The 20,120-nt window shown below is 34.1% G+C and overlaps 1 long non-coding RNA gene across 15 annotated transcripts in view; it reads left to right on the top strand.

The window, feature by feature from the left end:
* LOC124430658 overlaps positions 1-20,120 on the top strand; it is a 36,848-nt gene that overhangs the window by 3,526 nt on the left and 13,202 nt on the right. For 4 of the 15 annotated variants that reach the window (XR_006943815.1, XR_006943827.1, XR_006943817.1 and 1 more), the window contains 5 exons: positions 1,162-1,998; positions 2,268-3,546; positions 3,750-4,231; positions 10,192-10,311; positions 12,165-12,390. This is a non-coding gene — a long non-coding RNA (uncharacterized LOC124430658). The remainder of the gene's footprint in view (positions 1-1,161; positions 1,999-2,267; positions 3,547-3,749; positions 4,232-10,191; positions 10,312-12,164; positions 12,391-20,120) is intronic. The other 11 variants (XR_006943826.1, XR_006943818.1, XR_006943822.1 and 8 more) reach the window with 11 other exon arrangements.

Below are 20,120 nucleotides of genomic sequence, written 5' to 3' on the forward strand. Positions count from 1 at the left end.
CTCTTTCTTTTTCTTTTCCTATATCTCTCCCTCCTTCTCTTTCTCTCTCTCTCTCTCTCTCTCTCTCTCTCTCTCTCTCTCTCTCTCTTTCTCTCTTTCTCTTGAGACGGTGACAGACAATAAATTTATGTAAGTAGATGAGTAAACTTCCGAACGAAAGTCCGAAACTTCTATCGATAAAGTGGCATCATTTTTCATGCAAATATTAAGGCTTTATGCAACGTCGAATCGGTTCATTTCGTAGGCTTCATTAATTACGTGATTACATTAGATAGTTTCGATAGTATACCTTGATTAATTATATTCTCCAATAGAAAAATATCTTTCTCTTTTCTTTTTCCTTTTTTTTTTTTTTTATATAGGTAACTATAAAAAACAGATTATCTTTATTGACAGATGAGAAGAAAATAGAAGGGAAGAAATGAGAAAAAGAAGTTTTCTAAGGGACAGAGAGAGACAGAGCGAGAGAGAGAGAGAGAGAGAAAGAGAAGAAAAATTATTATTTCCTGAAAATTCATTGGAGGTAGTATCGAGGTCAAAGTATGCACGACTCGTCTATAACGTGCTAGATTCGATGTAAAAATTTCATTCTTTCTTAGAAAACTCGACAGGATAGAAGGCGACCGCGAAAAACGCAGACATCGCGGAAAAACCTGTTTGAATAATTCAAGTCTTTCCACCGAGGGCTAAGAGTGAGAAAGAGAGATAGAGGGAAAGAAAGAGAGAGAGAGAGAGAAAGAGAGAGAAAGAGTCTGTCGACGTATAAGAGCGTGCCGCGAAATTTTTATCTCCACCTTTCCGTACAATCACTATTTCGAGCTCTTCTCACTATCCCTTGCTTTAATAATCGTTTTATTTTTATGTAACTACCCTATATATATATATATATTTTTTTTTTTTTTATATCTATATACTTATATACTTAAACTTAGTTATCAAAATACTCATCGTAAAAATTTTATGTTCATCTTACCAACATAAAGATGACTCTTTTTCTCTTCCTTTCATATATTTCAATGGCTCATCTAATTTTCTTTCATCATAAACCTTTTCCAGGTTCATTTATTCGCTTAATAAATTTCATTAAAAATATTTCAATATTATTTACATAATATTTATATAATATTGTTTATCTAACATTGAACATTTTTATATGCGTAGGATTGATAAATGATAAAAATGCATAACAAGATGAATGATCTGAAAAAAAATACATACATATATATATATATATCCATGCATATATATATATATATATATATATATATATATATATACACCTATATGCATGCAAGTATAAATATATAGATTCGTAAAGTAGATCAGTTGCTTCTTGCGAAAAAGGAATGAACATAATGGTGAAAAGCGACGATTTCCCTGAGAAAATTTTCAACGCACGGATCTCACTTGATAGCAGTGCAAGGTGAAATATTGAATTTCTCAAAGCGTTGATACGTGCGTAGATATGTGTATATGTGTCTATGATACCAGGTATCTATATAACATACATATATATATATATATATATATATAGACACAGACAGATACATACATATACATACACATGCACGCTATATAAAGTATATATATTTTTTTACATCATATAGTCGCACGATTTCCAGGCCCTTTTTTCTTTAACGTGTCTCTCATATCTCGCTTCTTCCGCTGTGCTCATCGCACGTATGCCATACAATAGGCACATATGGATTACAATGGCTCTTGTCATACGCGCCATACATACTCACGATGCTAGGATTTTATGAAACAGTCGTCGTCATCATCGTCGTCGTCGTCGTCGTCGTCGTCGTCGTCGTCGTCGTCGTCGTCATCGTTGCAATCTGGTTTCATAGTAACGATCGATACATCGATCGTAACATCCCGATCGTCGTCATTGTGTTGGATCGATACTCAGGAAGTCTATAAAACAAGCTATAAACTGGCGAAGATTTTCCTTCGAACGATACGTCTCCTTTCGTTTTCTTCCTCTTCTTATATTCAGTACGACTCTTTTTGATTCTCTTTCTTTGAAATATACGTCTCTATATATTTTTACTATCATATACGATATCAGAGAATTTTTTCTTTCTTTCTTTCTTTCTTTCTTTCTTTTTTTTTTTTCTATGTTAACATATGTATATGTTAACATAGAAAAAATGTATATTTTAAAAATATATAGAAATGTATTTGAGAAATATTTTTGTTATTACGAGTATACATGAGATTATTTTTGATTCTTTATTTAAACTAAATTACTTTTTTTTTCTTAGGATTTCTTTTAACGGATGTTCGATTATATTCAAAACTTTATCATCTATGTATTGAAGCCTTTACGGATTCTCCAGAAATTTTCAACAGCAATGGTGATTTATTCATCGTTGAAATAAATTATGAGAATTATAAACTTTAAGCAAACTCTTTCAAACTCATGGAGCTTGATTTATTTGCTCTTAAATTAATCCATTATAAAGTGAGTACACAAGACGTTCTCATATTTCTCTTAATAAGATACATCCAATTACATATGAGAGCTATTGATCGTGATAGTGATCTAAAGTCATTTGAAATATTAAAAAGACATATATCTTGTCTCACACGTTATTTAAAAAAAAAATTTTTAAATAACATAAAAGAATTATCTTTTAAGATCAATTACATTTAAAATATTTCGAAACGATTAATATGTGACTTAAACAATTCGATCACTTTCACGATCACTCAAATCATATACAGGGTGGATCTTTTAAGTAAATTAAAAAGTTCTACCTAAATGATCCAATGAGAATAGGAACAACGACAATGAAAACGACAAAATAGGACCGACGACGACGACGACGACGACGACGACGACGACGATGACGACTGATGGGTCACCTTTTTTTTATTTTTTCGGCAAAAAGTCGAAGATATAAAAAAAATTGTTTTTTGCATCAGAATAAGCCAAAGAGATATTTAGGTGGTCTTACTTAAAAGGATCATTCTTTATATAGAAATGTTACGATACGTTATCAGTAATCTTATCAACGCGATCCATATATTCGGTGTCTATTTTAAAGGTGATACAAATTTTGTAAAGTGAGATATAGGAAGTAACGAAACTGGCAGATTGGTGTCGTACATGGAACGAGGAAACTGGTAAGACGTTTCGTGTATCTACATACAAACAAGATCTCTGATGGTAAGACTGCCTAAGGTTGACAGCTGTCTGAGAGTTTTCACCGCGACGACGACGACAACGACGACGAAGACGACGACGTCGAAGACGAAAACGACGACAACGAAGACGACGACGATGAAGACGACGACGACGGTGTTATCTCCATAGCTGGATCAATTTCCTGGATCCTTTTCGTGCAAGAAGGACAAGATCCTCTAGGTTCTACACCACGTTATCGGAAATTCTTCTCTTTCCTCTATCGTCTCACCAACCTATATAGATTCGAGAGTACACACGTACACACATTTTGATTTGCTCAGGAGATGAAAGGGAGCGAGATAGATCGAAGACACAAAGACGTTTTCCAAGAACTAGAAAGAATTTAGAAAGAGGTAAAGAAGTAATAGATATGTACACGAATTTATTTTCAAATTTAATTGTATCTTTGTTACAATTTTTATTTGTATCTTTGTTTCATTTTGAATATTATTTATATTGACTTTTTGATATTTTAAATTGTTTATTTTATATAAATTATTGAATTATTCAATTAGTATATTCATTTGATATTTTTTATAATTTATTTTCTCTTTAGAAAAAAAGATGAGTATAAAAAGGGAAGATAGAAATAAAATTAATTACACAATTATTACAAACGAATCCAATTCCAGATATGGGATCATAGACAAAAAGGAAAAGGATCTTAATTGAATGTTGATCAATTTTACTCGCGCTCTATAGAAATATTCAATAATTTCACGTTGACGTGTCCCAGGAAAGCATATTAACACGTCGACTACGTTTGGAACGTAATCTACAAGTTATGCATCTCGCATCTAATTTATTTTCCATTCCGCTCTAGTTCCTCTTAGTAGAACATGTCATCATCAGTGCTAGATCTTATCTTAAGAATCGTATTCCGGTTTTAGGTGAAACATATGCTGAGGAATAGCTGGTTGCCTTGGATGCCTAATTCAAGAACGAACGTTGCCATTAGTGGTCGAGCGCATTCGTGTTTGTGAAAATTTAAGCCAAACAGAGAAACTAAGAAACTAAGAAAAATAGAGAGCGAAAGAGGTACGTGGGGAAAAAAAATGGAAAAAGAATGGAATTCGTCGAGAAGTGGTAAGAGGAGAATGAGTGTGTGTGTGTGTGTGTGTGTGTGTGTGTGTGAGAGAGAGGGGGTCGTGGACTAAAAGAACGAAGGAAAACAAACGTAATAAGATAGGCGAAGGGAGGAAGTGCGAATGCACGGAAAACAGAAACTGTGATGGTAAGATGAAGGGGTTGAGGGGAATATCGAGAGAGAGAGAGAGAGAGAGAGAGAGAGATAAAGAGAGAAAAAGATGCAAGACGAGGTGGAAGGATTGGAAAACGGAGAAAAGGACAGAAATACCTTATAGATGGAAAGAGAGAGAAAGAAAAAGCAGGGTAGTAAGGAAGAGAGAGAGAGAGAGAAAGAGAGAGAGAGAGAGAAAGAGAAAGATAGATAGATAGATAGATAGATAAAGACAGATAGAGAGAGAGAGAGAGAGAGAGAGAGAGAGAGAGAGAGAGAGAGAAAGAGAGAGAACAAGAAGGGCTTGGGAGATGGAGAGCTCTCAGCAAATTGGAGAGCCCTGGCCTTTTCTATTGCATGCCCGTTTCCATTCGCACGGAAACATCGGGGTCCCGCTCTCGTCTTTCTCTCTTTCCTCCCATCACTCCCACTCTTTTCTTCTTCACCGTTTCTCGCTACTTTCGTTACTTCTCTCTTCATCTTTCTTTCTTTCTTTCTTTCTCTTACTTAGCTAGGATCCCTCTCTCTTTCTCTCTCTTTCTCATTCTCTTTTTCTTTCTTTCTGTAGAAGTAAGAGCCTGGTCTTGCAACGAGGGTCACTTATCGTCGCGACCATCTGCGAGTATCGTCCACAGTCAGCGTACTGTCGGTCTGAAGTATGTGCCGACTCCAGTGCCATCCGATAAGGCTTTTCGTATCAGCGTGCTAAGAGAAAAAAAGTGTCCTCTCGTTGCGGTCGCGCTTTACTTCTCGCCCTCTTTTATTTTCTTGTCTCCTTTCCTCCTTTTCTTTTTTTTTTCTTTTTTAATTATTACACTATTCTTTATTTTTCTTGTTTCCATTTTTTTTTTTTTTTTTTTTTTTTTTTTTTTTTTTTTTTTTTTTTTTGGAAACTTCGAATACGTACATAGATATGTACATTTATATATATATAATTTTAAGTAGATACGGTCTTATACACAGACGCTTTTGTTCTTTGATCATCTGAATGAATAGGCGATCGTAGATTGTGAACAAAAATTTTCTTTCATTTTCACTCTCATACCCTCTCTATCTTTCTTTTCTTTCCTTTTCTTTTTTCTTTATTCTTTTTCTTTTCTTTGTTTTTTTTTCTTTGTTTTTTTTTTATTTTTTTTTTTTTTATTTGCAGGGAGAAGCAGGTTTTTTTTCTATACTCTCTCTCTCTCTCTCTCTCTTTTAGAAAGAGAACTCTTTTCTTCTTTCGATGGTACCTCTACCATACGGCCCATCCTCTTCCACCCGCCCCCCGTCCCCGCTCTACCCTCCCTCCCACCGTTCCTTCCTTCCTATCTACCTTTTCTTTTTCACCTGAAACTCTTAGACTCAACACGCTTTCGCTTTTATCTAGGTCCAAGGAGTGTAACGTTCTATTGTAGAGGAAAGGTAGTAAGCATAGTCTCCGCGTCTACTTTGAACTATTCTTGAATCGAAAGGCGAAATCGATATTACTTCTTCTTCTTCTTCTTCTTCTTCGTCGTCGTCGTTGTCGTCATCTTCTTCTTCTTCTTCTTCTTCTTCTTCAAGAACATCAGCGGCGAGTGGCTCCTACTGTCTTCTCGCCACTGTCTTCATTAAGTGTCCCGGCTGCTTCGGCTAAATGAGTTAGTCAGGTTCTGCTCTTTGGTCCCGAACCTTGATTGCTTCGAAGGCATTTTCCTTTTTCTTCACTGAAACTACTTCACGTTCTCAGACCAAGATATCCTTTGTCGTGGCTCAACGCATCAGTCAAAGTAACTATTCCGTTCCTCTCGTAAGGACCTTTCACCTTCTTCTCTCTCTCTCTCTCTCTTTCTCTCTCTTTCTCTTTCTCTCTTATTCCCTATCTCCATCTCTTTCCTGTTCTATATGGAATAGGAATACTCCTACCAATAGAATTTTGGGAATCGTTCGATTGGATCTTACAGTCTAATAGGGATTCCCTCTTCTCGAGGTACTTTTTCAAAAGCTAGAGAAATTAATTAAAACGCCGCAACTCGGATCACTGCACCTGCCTTTTAATTGATCTCTCACTCTTTCTTTCTCTCAGCGCGAGTATTACTTTCCCTCTCCTCCTCCTCCTCCTCCTCCTCATCCTCATCCTTTTCCTCTTTTTTAACTTCTACTCTTCCTCCGTTAATCTCTTGTTTTTCTTTTGCATCGACTGAAATTTTCCACTATTTGTTCGTTCAAGAATTTCAATCCGTGACTTTTCAAATCGTTTCGCGTACTCTTTCGTTGAAACTAATTCTAAATCGATGATGTATTAACCCGTTGATTCTATAAGGTATATTTTAAAAATGCATACATATATATATATATATATAAAAAACTACGAAGTATACTCGTCAAACCCATAGCATAGGCAGTTGCTGTAAAATTGAATTAAATACTAACGCAATGGTATTTGGTTTTTCCCATTTTTTTCTTTCTTTCTTTCTCTCTTTTGTTTTTTGTTTTGTTTGTTTTTTTTCTTTTTTCTTTTTTTTTTTTTTTTTTTTTTTTTTTGAAAAATCAATCATCTTATGGCTCAAATTCATCGATATTATTAACGATACTTGATCCCGTTAATTTTATTTGAAAAAAGTTATTAACTTTCGCTTTTAATTTGAATTAACATTTTTTGTAAGGATTAAAGAATATTCGTAAATCTAAGAGAATTTCAAATATTTTCAAAGACAATGTTCAGACGATTGTCCTCGTCTATCTTAAGAAAAGAATAAAAGAAAAAACAAAAAAACAAAAAAATAAAAAAAAAAATAAGAAAGAAAGAAAAAAGTAATAAGCGTTAGAATAAATATATTTAAGGATTTTTCTATCAGAATGTTGAAACGTTCACGTCGAATAAAATCGTTTGTTCTTCTTCTATTTTAAAGATCGCCCAGGTGGACAGTAAATACTCTTAGATCGCAGAAAAACATCCTTTGAGGTGTCGTTCTACTTTTTCAATAGGAAAAGGGTTGACAAACTTGTCCTATTTGTTATTACCCTACGTTCTTTCCTTGTTGTACATCGTAATACTCTACTCTTATATCTACGTTTTTCCTTCCCGTGAAACTTCAATATTTGCCTTAGTAACGACGTAGAAGAATTTTTATTTGCTTCATAAAAAGAAAAGAAAAAGAAAAAGAAAAAGGAAAAAAGAAGAAAAAAAAGAAGAAGAAGAAGGGAGAGAAAGAAAGAGAGAGAGAGAGAGAGAGAGAGAGAGAGAAAGAGAGAAAGAAAAAAAAAAAAGAAAGAAATAAGGGCCACCTTTCTGTACGTTTTTAAGGTAGAGAAAATAAACTTGGAATGCTTATCGGATAAAATCGAGGAAGCGTACCGTAGTACCTGCTCGAAGGATGATGCTAGATCTTTAATGTTTGTAAGTTTGGTGAGAGAGGCCAAATTGAGAGGGGTTAAGAGGACAGGCGGGAGAAAGAGACAGAGAGAGAGAGAGAGAGAGAGAGAGAGAATGGAAGAGGGAAGAAGAGAGTTAGGGCGGTAGGTTAAGCTTTGTAAGAAAGTTTGCTAGTAGTAAAACCAAGTTGAAATTAAATTATGAATTTTCTTATTATCCGACAAATATGGCAAACGATGCATCTTCTTTGACGCTTTTGATCTTGTTAATGGTTTTCATTCAGCAATGTTTCATAACTTTAAGACTTTTGAAAAATGTTATTCGATCAACGATCAAGTTTATATCTTATTGCAATTTTTCTATCAGAGATTTTTCTCTCGTTCTTTATATATGTGTATTAACCACACACACACACACACACACACACACACAGAAAATATACTTGATGCATCTTCGAGAAAATTAATTGTGTTTACGTTGGATCAGGAAGTTCACGATCTTAATGATTTTCTGAAGTGATCGGAGAATTTTCTTTTTCTTCTTCTTCTTCTTCTTCTTCTTCCTCTTTTTTTTCTTCTTCTTCTTCTTTCTCTTGATATTCGAATGATCTAAATGACGAATAATCTTGTAAAATCTGTTATCATACTTTTTCCGAATTACATATCAATCAAATGTAAAGACAATGTGCATCGATCTTTATCTTTGCTGCAATTTTCTTTTCGATTGAAAAGCAAAGGATATGAACAGAAAAGTAATATTTTTATGTATCTACTATCGAAAGAAATAAAAACAAAAGAGAGAGAGAGAGAGAGAGAGAGAGAGAGAGAGAGAGAGAGTATAGAAACGGAACTGGCTTGGTTTGAAAGCTTTAGCAAAAAAATTGAGAAGAACGTCATTCCTAAAACAGACGACAGATCATTCGAAGAGTCGTAGTAGTCTAGTCTACGATGCAACGTATCCACTTCCTCGCTACGCTACATTTCTCTGATTTCGTATCCCGTGTATCCCATAGGAATTCTATGCGCACAACGTTCGTTCTTATTTACTCTCGACTCTCGACCCATCGTCATCAAGATCTTACCATTGCGGCGATTTCGTATCGCACGACTGAATCCGTTCCTGTTATTCGAAAATTTATCTTTCACGTACATTCTAACTATATTTAGTAAGTTGATTAAATAATGGAACGAGAATCGTCCGGATTTGAAAATTTATGTAAGCTTTTTCTAAACGACCGATATAAAATCAAATTTAGAAATAAATAAAACTTAAAAAATTAAATATATCATTTTGCGATTGGATATTATCAATAATATAGAAAACGATTATTTACATTAAAGTTAAATAATCAATCGTAAATCGTCGTAAATCAATCGTAAATCAATCATATCGGACTTTTAAATCGATCGATTAACATATTAACGTTTATTAATTTGTTATATTTATCTAACGTAAATAACCAATTTGCGTTTCATTTTTTGAAAATTGAATTTTATATGTGTACATTTCGAAATCAGATTAAATCGTATACAGGAAGGATTATTTCCAGTTGATAATGTCTTCTACCGTGTGAAGTGATTTTTACGAGGGAATAAAAGTAAAAGAGAGATAGAGATAGATAGATAGATAGATAGATAGATAGATAAATAGATAGATACATAGAGAGAGAGAGAGAGAGAGAGAGAGAGAGAGAGAGAGAGAGAGAGAGAGAGAGAGAGAGAGAGAGAGAGAGAGGAGAGAGACTAGATATCGCACGTTTCCAATGCAATGCGTGTTCCTTTAGATTGTCGTAGATGCAATGGATAGGATTGGAAGATTCTGAGAGAAGATGGTACGATCTTGAGGTCGAGACTAAATCTTATCCGTTGGGAAGGAAACTCGCTTCGGATTCCAAAAGACATACTCCAGTGCGTTTGACTTAATGCTTTACACAACATTTCTCTTTCTCTCTCTCTCTCTCTCTCTCATCCTCTCTCTAAATCTGTTAATTCCAAAACCATGATTTCTCACAATTGACATTAATAGTACTAATCTCATTACAATTTTATCAGATAAACAATTAACACGTTGATTGCCGAGACGTTAGTCTTCTTTATTATATGTTCGTAAATATGTTCATATATTATATTTTGTGGAATTTAGAAATGAATAGAAAAAAGAAAAATAACATAAATAAATAAATAAATAAATAAATAAATAAATAAATAAATAAAAGGAATTGAAATTAAGTTAATTTGAATAATAATTGAAAAGCCATGGCAATCAAGTTATGTTATAATAAATAATTGTTGTTGATAAATAGACCAAGTAATATTATATAATTTCAAAATAATTAATGATAATGATAACAATTATGAATATATATATATATATATGTATATATCCTAAGATATTATATATTTTATTATCTTCTTTCGATAGGATCATCGAAGATGATTAAGAGTATTCGAGTGGACTGCGATTCGATTCCTAATTCGCTCAATTTCGGATGCAATTACCATGTCAACGCGGTTGGCTTATCGATCACTTCGATTCGATCACGTGAGTGACATACATGCACGCACATACACACACACACACACATACACGTGCACACTCACATCCACATTTATATATACATATGTATATACATGCGTACATACATTTGCCCATATATATATATATATATATATATATATATATAGCAGTCTCAGTACCACTCGTGGAATTTCATTAGAATCGATTTTGTCAAGGTTCGTGACGGGTTACGATACGCTTTTGAAGAAACGTTCGAAACTCATCGATATTAGGCTCCCATGTAATCGATTCTTTATCCTACCTCGTTTATCACAGATTTCACGTAAATGATTTTCTCACGTTCGAGCTTATAAATGTCACCTATGTGTGTATACATACATATATACATACATACATACATACATACATACATATATATATATACATTATGAGTATGTGTGTACGTGTACGTTTGTATGTACGTGTACGTGTACGTGTATGTGTGTGTGTGTGTGTGTGCATGCGTAGGAAAGTACGGTCGATGAAGCACGTATTAAAATTCAGTATGAAACGATCCCAGCCATGGACCACCTCCATCTCCACCTCCTTCTCCTTCTCCTCCTACTTCTCCCACTCTTCTTTTTCGTCCTACCAAATGCATCGATGGAATCAAATTTTAAAGATGCATAGCATCCATGAAAGGATCGTATTCCATTGAATCCCGAATTCTCCGGGCTGGAAGTTCCGCGTCCCGTGCGAGTATAACTTTTACGGCATTATCGATGAGGGTAATTCCGTGTCCCGAAAACCATATCGTGTTTGTGCAAAACTTTTGATCGTATATATATATATATATATATATATATATATATATATATATATATATATATATATACGCTCACGCACATATATACACGTATATATTAAGAGTTAGAAAGGATATGAGTGAGAAAGAGAGGAGGAGAGAGAGACAGATAGAGATAGATTTACGTTTAAGTTGCTCACACAAGCGTGTAGATCGGAACAAGAGATCGATATCAAACTTTCCACAACGCAACTTCGACGCGTAACGAGGCACGACGTTAACGTGAGAGAGAGTGAGAGAGAGAAGGGGGGAGGTGGTGGAGATAGAGAGGCAGAGAAGTAGAGATAGAGATGGATAGAGATAGAGGGATGAGTTGAGGGGAAAGATCCCAAAGTGGATTGCCCGTGATTCATGCATTGATGATTGGTGCAATTGTCATGTCAACGAGTGGCTTCACGGTCGCTTTGATTCACTCCCGTCACGAAACTATGGAATTCCATTACCTATGAACTCATCCTCCCTTCTACCTCTACCTCCCTTTTCTCCTCTATTCTGTTCTCTTCTGTTCTCTTCTGTTCTCTTTTCTTCTTTATCACTAACCTCCCTCATCCTTTCTACTCACATTCTTTTCTTATTGTATGTCATCCCTTCGCCTGGACGAGAAGCACTTGTACAATACTTAGTCGAATGTCGTACGTTTGTTCATTGAATCGTATGAAATTATTCTCCATTTTTTTCTTTTTTTTGACTTCATTTAAAATCTTTGAAAGATTGTTTAATATATATATATATATATATTATATCCGGATATCCGGGCGTTCGTTCGTTTGAAATCTTTGATTAAATTCATATTAGATACATATGTATGTATATGTATATTAGCAAGAATTTTATATTTAAATTAACAGCAGTACTACGTTTTAATTTATTTTTTTTAATTCTTTTTTTTTCTTTTTTTCTTCTTTTTTTTTTTTTTTTTTTTTTTTTTTTTTTTTTTTTTTTTTTTTATTTCCGTTTCACCGGAAAATTGTAATACATATCAGTTAAGAATTAATCTTTAATTAAATTAATAATGTTTCGCTTTCTTTTATAGATCTGAGGAATGGTGTTTATACGGTGATTCATGATTTATCGATCAAGAGTATTATAGCTTTGTATTGATCAATGAAAAATTCTCAATATCGAGCAACCTATCAAAGGAAATCGTGTGTTACTGGTTGGTTACATGGAACATATTTGCTGAAATTTGTCCTGGTTACTGGCAAATGCATCGCTTGTTATCCTATTATCTGGATTATGGTGCGTTATGTGGAGATCTGGTAAGTGGTCCATACGGCAGATTATATCACATTATGATGATCGCCAACGAATACATTAGAATGATTTGCTTTAAATATGTATAGATCAACGATCATCTTTCATCTCTTATACTTCCTCCTTTATCTCTTTCTCTCTCTCTCTCTCTCTCTCTCTCTCTCTCTCTCTCTCTCTCTCTCTATTTCTATCTATCTCTCTCTCCTCTCCTTCTCCTCTCTATCTCGTTCTATTAATATATAGCTATAAATTAGCATCGATTCTATTACGAGATGCAATCGGGGAAGTTTATTAGATGGGAAATAACTTCGCGTTAGTGGGACGTGTACGATCGATTTGGAAGATAGATACTAAACTGCTTTACGATCTAGCGATATTTGCTTCAATTAAAATTATTAACTATTTTATTGTTAATCAAAACAAACGAATAAAGTGTCGTAATAATTTATATATTATATATCTTATAAAATAGACTTTACAAAAAATGTATACAAGTTTGTCTACATACAGGGGGTTCTCTTCTTTATACGTACAATATAGAATACTTTCAGGGGCTCTATTTGCATATAAGGTAGCCTACTTTCCGGGATTACTTATACATATAAATGTGGCTTATCTCCGGGGACATGTTTCAAACATTTCTTTTTTTTTTTTGTTTCTTTTTTTTTTTTTAAATATTCACTTGCTAAAAATAAAATTAATAATACGACATTCTATCGGGTCGAGTTTAATTACTTAAAATCCAAGTTTGAATTCGTCATAAAATATAATCATGGATATATAATGTTCTTAAAGACAGATAAAAATTCGACTTTCTTATCGGAAACAAGCGACAGGAGTTCGAGTTGGAAAAAGTGTCTAAAAGAATAGCATGGATAGGAGTGGAAACAACAAACGGATAAGACATTCGAGGAAAAGTTTTGTCGGAAGATTCTTGTGAACGAAACAACGCGGAGTTGTACCATATCGGACTACTAGCGCATTTTCTGCCGTTGTTATGTCCTTTTGTCGTTTACAAATTAGGGCTTGTCTCTTTACAAGCTCCTATCTACGAAAACTTTCTACGGGATTACCGGTATCGTGTAAACCGTGAGACGTCTGACAGAGTATCGGATTAAAACAAATTTCCTCTACGACGATACACTTTTCCTACGTTTTACACTCAATCGTTTCTTTCTTTTCACCGTATTCTCGTAATTCTTTTTAGAAATTCGCCGAAACAAATTTCTATAAATTTTCTCTATTTACTCACGTGATACAATTATTTCATGTTAATAATTCAACATAATATAATATTTATATTCCTAAAGTTTTCTCTAATCTTGTTACTTTATAAACGTACATCATAAAAATAATTGCTTGTCGTGTATTTTTAACTTCATTTTTGTTAACATTACAAGGGGGGGGGGGGAGAGAGAGAGAGAGAGAGAGAGAGAACAGAGGAATACGCTCGTATACCTGAAAGGATCATTTCCCGGTTAAACGAAAGAGAGAACGTTACACTTTTGTACGTTTACGTACGTCCGCCTATAAATAACCGACGGCCGCTTTCCGGACAGTCTTGTTAACGTAAAAAGAGCTAGCGAAATGGTCACTGTACCGACGGACGACCGACCCTTGTGAAAAAAAAAGAAAAAAAAACAAAAAAACAAAAAAAAAAAAACAAAGAAAAAGAAAAAAGAAACAACAACTAGAGAAACAGAGAGAAAAAGAGAAAGGCAGTGAAAGACAGGCAGACAGACGGAGAAAGAAAGAGAGGGAGAGAGAGAGACTAAAAAGAAAAAAAAATCGGCGAGTAGGTTTGAAACCGAGGAAAAATCGGTTAGGTGAGAATATATAAATTTGCGTGCGTGTACGAAATGTGGACGATAAAATTTTTGTCATTCTCGAATGGGTCCGGTGCGTTTTGACATAGAGAAATGAATGCCTAGGGTGGTCGGTGGTAGTGATGGTGTTGGCGATGCTAATGGTAGTGGTGGCGGTGTAGCGGCGATGGCGATGGCGATGGCGATGGCGATGGTGATGGCAATGGTAATGGCGATGGTGGTGAGGAAAATGTAGAAGAGGAAGAGAAAGAGGAGAGGGCGGCTTAACAGGGATGTGAAAAAATTCGTAATATTTCCTATGGATTCTACGTCGTGTGGCTGTTCACAAAATTTACGATCGATCGATCGATCGATCGATCTTATTTGCATTCACGTCCGGTTAACCGCCTCTGGTGTCGGCGTATCAATTTTTACGAGCCATCATCGAATACTTTTTCAAACTGTAAGTCTTGCCAGCGTGCCGAATCAAAGCGATCGTGTTTCTTTTAATGTCTCGTATATATATTTATATATAAATGTAAACGTATTTATTTTGTGGATTCTCTCTTTTTTTTTTTTTTTTTCCTTTTACTTTTTTCTTTCTTTCTTTCTTGTGTTTGTTTCTTTTTTTCTTTTTTCCGTTCTTTTCGCAAATTAATTGCAGACGACACAAAGCTCGATCTTTTTTTTTTTTTTATATATCAAGAGAATACACGTGGGGTAAGGGGGAGGGTCGAGGGAGGGGGAGAGCTATTCATTCATAAGATTAGAAATACTTGAAATTTCTTTAGTTCGTATTTCTGATTTTGCGAATTCGACGACATTCTCGATAGGTTTGTTCTACGTCCGTTCAACGATAAAAGCTAAAAGTTTCGTGTTTCCACGAACGTCAGGGATCTTTGGAATTCTCGAAATCCCATTAACCTGAGATTTTGTCCTGGGAAAAAGATCGCATCAGTTCGATCGGGGCCCTTTTCTATTTCTATTCTTATCGAATCGATCGATCGGTAACTTGGTAAAAGGATTGTGTTAGATCGAATCTTATTTGCGAACTAAGAACATTAAGCGACGTAAAGAATATGATTCTATGAAAAGTTTTTCAATTGAAATCTTCCCTTTTCTAACTTTATAATCTCGTCCTTTCTAATAAAATTAAGAGAAGTTCTCTCGTACAAATGATATCGAATGTAACGACCATGTTCCAAAGATCTCTTTTTTTTTCTTTCTTTCTTCTTCTTCTTTTTAAAAGAAAAATTCTCCCTCATTATATTTTTTTTTCTCTCTCTCTCCCTCTCCCTCTCTCTCTCTCTCTCTCTCTTCCTTAATTATTTTTTTTTTCCCCCTTTGTTTTAGCAAATCGCGGAGATCATCTTTTTTGTGTTAATAAAAAAAAAAAAAAAAGAAAAAGAAAAAGAAAAAAAAAAAAAAACAGAAAAAAAAAGAAAAAAAAAAAAATAAGGAAAAAAAAGTAATAGAAAAAAATATTGTAAAAATCGATGAGTTCACACATATAATTCTTTTTAACGATATCACCCCGGTATATAGTATATCAAGCTGGCTCTCGACAGAACTCGTGAGTCAAAGTTACACCACCGGTCGTCAATTCGCTTTTCATTGACAGTACCTGCGTTGAATTTAGTGCTCAGGGCGGGAACAGGAAACGAATCGCCGTTGACAATGATTAATTGATCGGAACGAGGGTGGTATAGTAGCAATCCAGATCCAGGCCATAACAGGCAGGTAACGACGTGTGATCATGGCCTTCCTCTGTCTCGTTCGATACCTACATCAATTTTTACGAGCATAGAAATCGAAGATTTTAGAGATTTCGTCGAAAAGGAGAAGAGAGAGAGAGAGAGAGAGAGAGAGAGAGAGAGAGAGAGAGAGAAAGAGAGAGAGAAGTAGAAAAAAATTATCGAGAAAAGATAAATCGCAAAGGGTCTCGTTTGTATTTATATTAAATATTGCAAATATTCTTTCTTTGAAGGTATCCATTATAATTATTATTATCTCTTTTAATATTTAAAATTAAATATCTCTTCTTTTTCCGTTCGACGCGCGAAACCATTTATTTTACTTTCATTTCACTTTTTATTCTTTTTTATGTTTCGACTTTCTTTCTTTTTTATTTATTTTTTTTTTATTTTTTTATCTTTTTTTTTTATTTTTTATTTTTTTTTTTATTTATTTTATCTTTTTCTTTTTTTTCTTTTTTCTTTTTTAACGAGAGATTTCAAAAAAACATATCAATCCTCGAGTGATGTTCACTGTTTTGAATTATACATTTATTAATTGAACTCCCGTGATAAGCACGAGCAGTAAATCAATAATATTCTTTTTAGAGAAGAGGGTGAGGGAGAGAGAGAGAAGAGTGGCTTGAAGGGTGAAATTTTTTAAAGCGTTAAGTTAAAAAGGAAAGAAGAAGAAAAAAACAGAGAAATTGAGAAGAAGGCTCCCAGTAATTTACTTATAAGATTACGAATACCGAGCTATCTGATGAAAACCACAACGAAACTCGGCGTAAACCATCGAAAGAAGTTTCGGGTTAAAGTAAGAGAGAAACGGTGAGAGAGAAAAAGAGAGAAAAAGAGAGAAAGATAGAGAGAGAGAGAGAGAGAGAGAGAGAGAGAGAGAGAGACCGCTAAGATGTTGTTTTATAACTGAGGAAGTGGCCCGCTTGAAAAGAGCTTCCTTCTCTCTTAATTAATAAGCCTGAAAAGATGGCTCTCCTTTAGAACTTACCCTATGATTTTAATATACCACTAACTTTGCTCGAAAAGCTCATCGTTATCTTTATCCCTTTTTTTTTTTTTTATTTTGTCATTTTTGTTTATTTGTTAATATTAATTTTTCTTTTCTATTTTTCTTTTTTTCCTTTTTATTTTTCTTTCCTTTTTAATTTCGTTTCCTCTTTGTCCCATATCTTTTCTAAACTCTCTGATAATATTCAACGAATGATAATTTATATGTATAATCATTAAAAAAAAAACAAAAAAAAAAAAAAAAAAAAAAAAAAAAAAAAAAAAAAAGTAAAGAAGAATCGTTGATTAAAAGAAATTAATCGTGAATTAAAAGAAAGAAAAGAATGAATGAATAAAGAAAAGAAAAAACTTTAATCAGATACAATGAATCGATTGATACGATGATTCAATTAAAATTAACTTCGTGTATCCTTCGTTTACTTTCATAATGTTTTTTTCTCCAATATCAAAAGACTATTTCGAATGGTTTAGCTTCGCGTCAATCATTGTATACGCTTTGTTTATGATAAACGAATTTAACTTCGTCTATTCGTCAGGACTTCGAAGTTTAGCTTCGAACGTCGAATGGAAAACAAGCAGGAGCTTAGAATCAATATCTCTTATTAAAATTTGTCGTTGATAAATTTCCTCTTTTATTCAGGTAAATGGATACATATACATGTACACGTACACGTACGCATATTATTTAACACATAATAGTAACGTTAAATATCCTTTTAACGTTCTGATCGATTTTATCAAAAGGATTTTCCTTCGTATTCGTATAAATCGAGATTGTCATTATTTTAATTTTGAAATACATCAAGAGAGAGAGAGAGAGAGAGAGAGAGAGAGAGAGAGAGAGAGAGAGAGAGAGAGAGAAGGCGTAATTACTATAGTAATTAAAGTACCATCCAAGTGTGACAATTAACTTTTAATTAAGATTGAAATAAATCTTATCTTTTGAAATTAAACAAAGAATTTAGATCTTGATTTAAATTATTCTATTCTAATGCATTCTATGATGCAAAGAGAAACAGTTTCAAAGATGAAGGGAGAATAGAGAAATGGAGTGTGTTTAGAAACTAGAAAAAAAAAATATCGAGATCCTGGTTTAAGGTATTCTATTCTATCGTATTCTAAAGCGAAGCGAGAAATAGTTTCCAATACGACATAGCGAGAGAGAGAGAGAGAGAGAGAGAGAGAGAGAGTAATTTCGAAATTATTATATGTATTTGAAATATTCATATCAACGCAATAATAATGTTCATCGAAGGAATGTAATTATTATAAATAATTAGATCTTTTTATTAAAGAGCGATTGTCTATTTTGAAATATTTCTAAAGAAGTAAAATAATGCATATAGAAATTAAATAAAGTAATTGAGATTAGAGTATAAGTTTATTTTTTAAATTGCTATATTCCAAGAGAAAAATAGAAAAATATTTTCGTGATATTGTCCTTTGATAAAATTCGATTCGATCGAAGATAAAAGAGATAGATAGGAATAAGCTTGCACGATATCATGGTAGTCGTCGTTCTAGTCGAGTTTATTACACGCTCTATACTTCGAAACAATGCGAACGAATTTGTATGGAAAACATAAGGAAAAAGGACAGAGCACTACGAGGGAGAGACAATGCTGTTGGAATTTTTCGAGGTACCCAGTTTTTCGAGAGAACGGACAAATATTTTCTCGGCGGTGGCACGACGTTTTCCTTCTCGACGATTTTTCCTTTAAAAAGGAAACTCGACGTGCTCTGTCCGGGATATACAACCGCGAACACGACGTTCTTCCCGAATTCCATTTCGTTCGTGTTTGAAATTACATTGGAAAGTTTCCTTCGACTCTATCTTTCTTTCTCTCTCTCTCTCTCTCTCTCTCTCTCTCTCTCTCTCTCTCTCTCTCTCTCTCTCTCTCTCTCTCTCTCTCTCTCTCTCTGTCCCTCCCTCTCTAACATCGTCCACCTTTCCGAACGTACAGTAACGTAGATAGAAACTTTAACGCGTTCTCGTTATCGGATAATTCGACAGGCGTAAAAACATTTCTCCGAGACGAAATCTTTCATTTCCTTTATCTTATATAAAATTTTCTTCTTTATATATATATATATATATATATATATATATATATATATATATATATATATTCTGTCTCTCTTTCTCGATAGATAGATAGATAGATTTTATTATTTTCTTTTCTTTTTCCTTTTATAAATTATTGTAATGTCATCTGTCCATTTTTGTTTAGTAACATTTTATAGGTAGATAGATAGGTAGGTAGGTAGGTAGGTAGGTAGGTAGGTAGGTAGGTAGGTAGGTAGAGGAAGGAACTTGAGCACGTTCGAAACCAAGAGGATTCGCTTTAAAGATCTGCAAGCGAGATTATTGCTTAAGGAGAATATCTCGTAACGGTTCAAGCTGTTACCAAATACGTGCCTCGATCTAACAGGCTAAGATGCTACAAAATCGTAAGATTATGTTCTACGAGAATATCTAAAGATAAAGAATAAGGAAGAAAGGAAGGTAGAAAGATAGAGAGAAAAAGAGATTACTTAAGACAGTCGTTTCTATTAAAAATTATGATCACTCTAATATCCGAGTAATTTCAAAGTAAAGTGTTCAGAGCTTTTCCGCTTTGACCTTGTTCTACCTCAATTTCTCTCTCTGTCTCTCTCTCTCTCTCTCTCTCTCTCTCTCTCTCTCTCTCTCTCTCTCTCTCTTCTGTGTTCATTTTACGAAAACAACACAAGCGAATTTCGATCCATAGCTTAGCGAGATAACTCTTCTCGAAACGCGTGAGATAGGTGCTCTGTTTTAATCCAGTCTATTCTCTCTCACTCTCTCTTTCTCTCTCTTTCTATCTATCTATCTCACTACCCTTCTGTCTCTCTCTCTCTCTATCTCTCTTTCTCTTCCTCTCTCTATTTATGTATGTGTATGTGTGTGTAAGTCTATCTTTCTCTCTCTCTCTCTCTCTTTCTCTCTCTCTCTCTCTCTCTCTCGACTGTATAGGACAAATTAGCCGACCTAACGTCAAATAAATCGAATTAACAGAGCCCGTTAATGGGATAGATACTTGCACTCGGCCAAAACCTGACGACCTAAGCTCGACGAGCCAGATAATCCACTTATAATCGATAATTATTTAACATACCTTTCCCGTATCGAACGTTCGATCATTGCTT

This window comes from Vespa crabro, chromosome 19, assembly GCF_910589235.1.
Source record: "Vespa crabro chromosome 19, iyVesCrab1.2, whole genome shotgun sequence".
Taxonomy (NCBI): Eukaryota; Metazoa; Arthropoda; class Insecta; order Hymenoptera; family Vespidae; genus Vespa; species Vespa crabro.